Consider the following 7,086-nt stretch of genomic DNA (forward strand, 5'->3'; position numbering starts at 1 on the left):
AGCTCCTTGGAGACCACAAGAATGCAGTGGGAGAATCAGTAAAGTTAAGAACCTACCCTGAAAGCAATATTTGACAGATAATGGGCTTCTCTTCACTAGAAAATGTTGGTTCTGGTAGAACACAACCTAGGGGAATTGTGTTAACTAACTAACTAACTAACGTGACATTAAACAAGGACAAATCATGTTTCCCCTGGTCTCAGCTATTTGTGGATAAATCCTTGTTCCAGTAGGGGTTACCTGTGACCAGTTAGCACCATGTTAAGCACTGCTTGTTCCTGTTTAGACTGATTGCAATGTTGTATTTAACAAGATCATGTGCTAGCATAACAAAAAAAGCCCCTCAGAACCCAGCTTAGATAATGTATGCTGAGTCATGTTATATAAAGCAATACTATCCTTGCCTAGATACTATGGTAATTGGACCCATAATTTAAAAGAGTAAATCAGTTATCTTTGAGTCAAGAAGACTGTCAATGGGATGACTCTAGGAGGGAACTGTTACACTACTCAGTATTACTACAGCTAGCCAAACACTGAGTTGGTTTTTTTTGTGAACTTTATGGTGACTCCTACAAAGAATTTTGGTGAATCATGTTTGCAGGACCCTTTTTATTTGCTCTTCACAATGCCAATGTGTGTGAAGACATGTTTGTCCAAATGTTCACTGAATGTGAATTTTAGGACTATAGCCAATTTCTTTACTCACTAAAGGTGAGATTCTGCCACCCTTATTCAGCTGAGCTGCACTTTATAATTATTAACTAATTAGTCCTCCAAAAAATGAACTACTGGTTCCTCACAACACTCTTACCAAAGTAGGTATTCTTGTCCCCGTTTCGAAGATGGGGAAACTGACACCAACTGCTTTAGTAATTTGCCCAAGGACAAAAAGTGAGTACATATGAAAACCAGAATTAGAACTAGTCAGGAGTTGCTGGCTCTTAGGGCTTGTCTAAGTGGCAAGTTACCATGCAGTAAAGTGGTGTGCTATAACTTCACACCCTGGCTTGCTGTGCAGTAACTTGCCATGTAGGCAAGCCCTTAGTCCCATGCTCAGACCCCTGTATCTTACCTTTCTCATAGTACAAACATAGAAATTATTGTTATTTATATTACAATAGCATCTAAAATATGCCAGGCTCCCTGCAGACATATAGGAAGACAGTCCCTTACCCCAAAGAGTTTATACTTAAATCATGGTCTGGAACAGTTTTTGGACCTAATGAGTAAAGCTCCAAAGTAATTTCATGATGGGAAAGAGTATTCATTCCCTGCTATGGAATCAGTATTCCATCATCACTGTGCGCTTTTAGGCAGAGAAGGAGCTCTAGAATTAATAAAATCAAGCAAGGAAAAGAGATAAATCCACACATACATGCTTTGAATAACAATTTTAAATCTGCAATGAAATATGTTCAGTCTTCTGTGGAAAAGTTTTGGTGCTCTAGAAAGCACCAAATGTCACTTTCATTGGAGTGTCCTATGTGTCTGTGGACCCTAAAAGGTTAGGGGCAGTTCCTAAGTATACATTATCATAACTCCATTGAAGTCAATAGCAGAGCTATAACAATTCATACCCGCTGAAGATCTACCTCCAGAAATGTGAGGTTGTAATTCTGAATAGTTGTTGAAACACCCTCTATACTTTCTTGCATTAAGTCTTTGCAGGCACTTTTTATGAGGGTTTTTTTTTCCAAGTAATTTCTTTCACTTCATTGCCAGTTTCCAAGAACGCCATCTTTTCTCCCTTCGTGCTTAATATCCTGGTCCTATTCAAGAAGCTATTTAGCTATCTTGATGAACCACTTAGCCAGAATTGTTTTCTCACATATGATGTGACTTTTCTTTCTTCAATATTCTTTTCTGATTTCATCTACTTCTTTCATTGCTTTCATGAGCTTTACCCAAATATTTCCACGGTAAACATCTGATGAAGTGAGCTGTAGCTCACGAAAGCTCATGCTCAAATAAATTGGTTAGTCTCTAAGGTGCCACAAGTACTCCTTTTCTTTTTGCGAATACAGACTAACACGGCTGTTCCTCTGAAACCCAAATATTTGTTCGTGTTTTTTCCCAATGTATCTCTCTAGTAGGTCATCGTTAGATTATGATTAGTGAGAAAAATGTACTTGTTACCACCCTTTCAATATGAAGGACACAAACTTCCAGTCTATAGCTGTCATGTGTGGGTTTTTTTCCCCACTGCACTTCACTTATCTTGATTTTTGAAGTTTATTATTTGTTTCCTTGATTTCCTATATCTGGCGAATGACTCAAGATGGTCACAAACATCATTCCTCCCACCCCCACCCCCTATTCATTTCTTTCCTGTTTACAGCACTGTCACTGTGCCTCCTATTATTGTCTTGAATTTTAACTTAAACCTCCAAAATGCAAAGATATATCACCAGAAAAATGGAGACCAGCAAATGTGGATCATTGGTACTTCTTCAAATATCATATGTGCATTTGAATTCCATGGTATTTGCTGGCTAAAGATACAACCCAGACATTATGCAGACAGAGATAAATATCTATGTTCTAAATAATGGGTGTTCTAAATTACGGATAAATATGACATCAGCTATTTGTCTTTGCTTGACTTAATGCTGTTGCATCTATATTTCCAGCAACAATGTAAGTTGAAGAAATACTTATTGCTCTGGCATGCAATAAAGTGTGGAGGGCAGCAATTTTCAGGAGCTTTTGAAATGGCTTTTGCAAGATTCCTCAGGCCCTCAGGACTGCTTGAAATGTCACAGGACTTTTGGTGTGGCTACAGCCATCAATGCCCCTCCTGCCAAGAATGTGGCATCCAGTAGAGTAGAAGAGTACTATGGAGTTGGGTCCTGCAAACACAGGTGGCAAGGAAGATAGCTCATGAATCTTTGTACCCCACTGTTATCAGAATGAATATAAAGTAGGGAGTAAACTGTTTTCCTGATTTAAAACAAGAAAAATAAAATCAGACTTTTTTTTTTCTGAATGGCAGAGATACAAGTGGAAGGTGCAAGGGCAGTCAAGAAGAAAGTTCCAGGTATTCTAATTTCCCATATAAGTGTATATGTGCATCAAAGAATAGATCAGATGCCATGGACCACAATAGATGAAGCTGGTCTTCAAATTCCACTTTTTAACAGAGTGCCAAGGCAGTAGAGGACAGCAGACGAAACAGACACCATTATTTCATCCTAACTTAAATATATTTATCCAAAATATTCTAAGGAAAAAAACAGGCTTTCTAATCAGAGGATGTGTTGAGGAATGTGCTGGGTGAGAGGAGAACCACCAGAAATGGACCCCAAAAACATGATACTATGTGTGGCCACCAGTTTAGCAAATTACTAGAGCCAATTTGGAAAGCAGAACTGTGCCTAACTCAGGGGTCGGTAAGGTAACAATGGGTGAGAAACTTGGTTGCCATCCATATTCAGAACGGCAGCACAGAACGAGTTCTGACAGCTGAATTCATCAGTTATATATTATAGAACATAAACAATAACTCCTGACTTCAGAAATTCTATTTCATATGGTTATTCAACTCTGGAGGATATAATGTATACTGAATACACACACAGTGTAAAGGTTTGTATCTGTGATTATACATTATACATAATGTGTGTATGTACACAAAATACATCATTTATTCTCGTTGTTGGCACAGAGAATAGAAATGATTTTGCGGCTAGTATTACTTTTATCTATTTTGCATTACAGTAGCAGCTAGAGACCCCCACCAAGATTGAGATCCATTGGGCTATACACGGTACAAACCCATAGTCTGAGACAGTCCCTGGCCTGTAAAGTTTATAAACTAAATAGACAAGACCGGGGAAAGGAAGCACCATCCTCCCCATTTTACAGAAGATGAACTGAAGCACAAAAATATTGGCTTGACCAAATTACATATCTACAATTCATTTGAATATTTTTGGCCTTCACAATAGAACTTACCCATATACCTTCCCCAGACCTTTATCTATATTTCTGTAGTACAGTTGGGATAGGAAACAAACTGGATAAAATCAATGGCAGTTTCAAAAACTTATTTTGACCTAGTTATATGCTTATGGTAGAGGAAAGCAATTTGAGAAACAGTGTGATTATCACAAATGAAGAAAAGCTGAATTATTCATATATGCTATAGGCATTAAGTGAATAATAGAAGTCTTTCCTCAGGAGTGAAGTAATTTAATTGCAATATGTTGTGTTCTGTAAAATCCACAGGCCATATTAACTGTATGATTTTCATACTGGGATCATTTTCTAGTGATAACCCAGGCCGTAGGTAAAATAAAATTGCAGAAGACCAAAATAATAAGAGGATGCAGGAATTCAACTCATTCACCACAGCAACCCAGCAGTTCATCAACTCCGAGAGGAAAGAACCATCATCCTACATAAAGTACAAAATGGAGAGGAGTGGGGTGTTCATGGGAGAACCCTCTACTATTTTGATCCTTTCCCACCTCCTCAATTTCCTCCAAAACTCCTGCTTAATCTTTCATAGGTCAGCTCTTTTCCCTTTTAAGTATTTTTCAAGAGAATTTCAACGATGTCCCAACTGCTTTGTGAGAAATCACAACTGAAAACATCAGAGGCGTCTGTGTCAAGGCCTCAGCTCCCAAAGCACAAAGACAGGGACTGATGCTGTCGGTGAATGGCTATTAATGTGATATATGTTTGCGCTCATCAAGGGGAGAATAGAGAGACACCCTGTGACACAGAAACTCAGAACTCAATCTTTATTTTTGCTTTCCAGGTTACCCCTCTGGAGTTCAGAGTAGCTGGCAACAAAGGCTCATGATCTTTAACCAAACCAGGTCATCATTCTTTACTGTGAAACATCACTTCTACCCTGGTATAAGTCCAATGATTTCATCTCTGAGGAGCACAAGTATAAAATCAGTGTGACAATATGCAGAATCAGGTCCCTAGTGTCTAACAATGTAGAAACACTGGCAAACATATTAAAATGAAATCGTTTTCTGGCAATTTGTTTTCTATTGTTCTATCTTTCTCATCCAGCACCTCATTCTGATAATGAGGACGGATACCAAGTATATATACCTCAGCAGACATTTGGAAGCACACCAAAGAAGTAGTCTCTCTTTGGGCACAAATAATGTTCAAAATGCTTTTTTTCAAAATACTGCTTTTTCCAATTGTGGACTCGGGCGGGGGGACGACTGGTTGTTTTTAACTTTTCTTGATGTGATTTGGTATGTGACTGAATATGAAGTTTGGCTCTAAATTTAGTGTAAACTGAGCAGAAAGAGAAAATATGGGGCTGGATCCTCAGACAAAATCAGCATTAAAGATTTACATGAGCTAAGCAGCTGGCCCCTAAACTTTACAAATGGCTTACAAATTATTAGACAATTCACCATTCCCAACACTGTGGCAATTTCTAGAAAAAAGCAGATTAACAAAATGGAATTGAAAAGGTAAAAAAAAATAAAAAAAATCTCCACACACCCCTCCCCCATCTATAAAGCAAACAGTGCCAAACCCAGGTACATTTTAAAAAGTATCTCACAAATAATTATGCTGATATGTATCAGGGGGTAGCCATGTTAGTCTGGATCCACAAAAACAACAAGGGGTCCGGTGGCATCTTAAAGACTAACAGACTTATTTGGGCATAAGCTTTCGTGGGTAAAAAACCCACTTCTTCAGATGTTAGTCTTTAAGGGGCCACCAGAATCCTTATTGTTTATGCTGATATGAAGTCACTAGAAGAATTCTAACAGCTCTGATGTCTTCTTCTGTGTGTGCAGAAAGTGCGGATTAAATATAAAGGCAAGAGATTATGTTGGCCAACAAAAATGTTTCCAAGGGAGCTTCATGTCATTCAAATGGAACTTCTTTTTATAAAATGCAATGTTTATTTATCCACTTCTATTTTTATTGTAAAATTAAAGGCAAGGAAAATGTACTGAGAAAATGTACATGAAGAAAAATAAAGTAAAACTTAACCGCAACATCTACTTTCTGAGCAAATGCAAGAAACAAACCATTAAACCATTAAAAAAGGTTTCTCAGACCTGAAGAAGAGCTCTGTGTAAGCTCAAAAGCTTGTCTCTCTAACCAACAGAAGTTAGTCCAATAAAAGATATTCCCTCATCCACCTTGTCTCTCTAATTCATTGTTTATAACCCTTACCATTTTTACTAGTTTAGTTAAACGATGTTGTGTATAAGACATTGCAAATAATTTGTTGATTCACTTAAAAACTGCTTATGTGCAGTTTACTTGATTTAACACTTGTCTAAGAACCTGAATTACTTCTCCTGCTGGCCCATCTGTTTCCTAAACTGCTGCTGGCTTCTCTACAGTGACAAGAAATAGGTACTTAGTCACAAATGTTCATGGTGAACTGACTAAATACCGATTTCCTGTCACTGTAGATTCCTGAAAGACCAATACTAGTTCTCAAATCCCTGTTTGCATAGGTGAATTTAATGCTGACAAAAGTGGATTGACACAACTGGAAACTATATCCCTTGGTTTATCCACAGGACAAGTACGGGTTGGCAGAGGCAATATAAGCTTCTTTGTGTCACCCTCCCAATAAGCCTAAATCCTAACTTATTTTTTCTCCTCCATTCATGAATCACTTCTTCAATTTATGAACCAGTCACAAGGGCATTAGCAATTAATTAATTAATGAATTAATTAAAATGGCCATGAACTTCTTTTCTGAGATATCTGGCCAGCATCTGAAGTTTTACACTGGTTGAAATATGTAGCTCTGAGGGCACTCATTAAAGTCACTTAAAATGTGAAATTAGATTTTTTTTTATACGAAAGTCTGTAGCAGCTCAAAGCTCTCAAAAGCCAGGCAGTATATTCTTTTTTTTTAATTAACAATGAATATTTTCTTCCCCAGCTTGAGAGTGGTGAAAGGAGAAAAATTCTTTGACTTACAGAAAGCCTCAGGCAAATCAAGAACTATGTTGTTGTTTTTTCAACTCCTGGAAATGCATATGGGAATCTCCAACTAACTGAAAAATCAATTCTGAGAACCCAGCTCTCTGTTTTTACTGGGCAAATCAAAATTCAGAAGCAAAACAATTATCA

The sequence above is a fragment of the Lepidochelys kempii genome, chromosome 1 (assembly GCF_965140265.1).
Source record: "Lepidochelys kempii isolate rLepKem1 chromosome 1, rLepKem1.hap2, whole genome shotgun sequence".
NCBI lineage: Eukaryota > Metazoa > Chordata > Testudines > Cheloniidae > Lepidochelys > Lepidochelys kempii.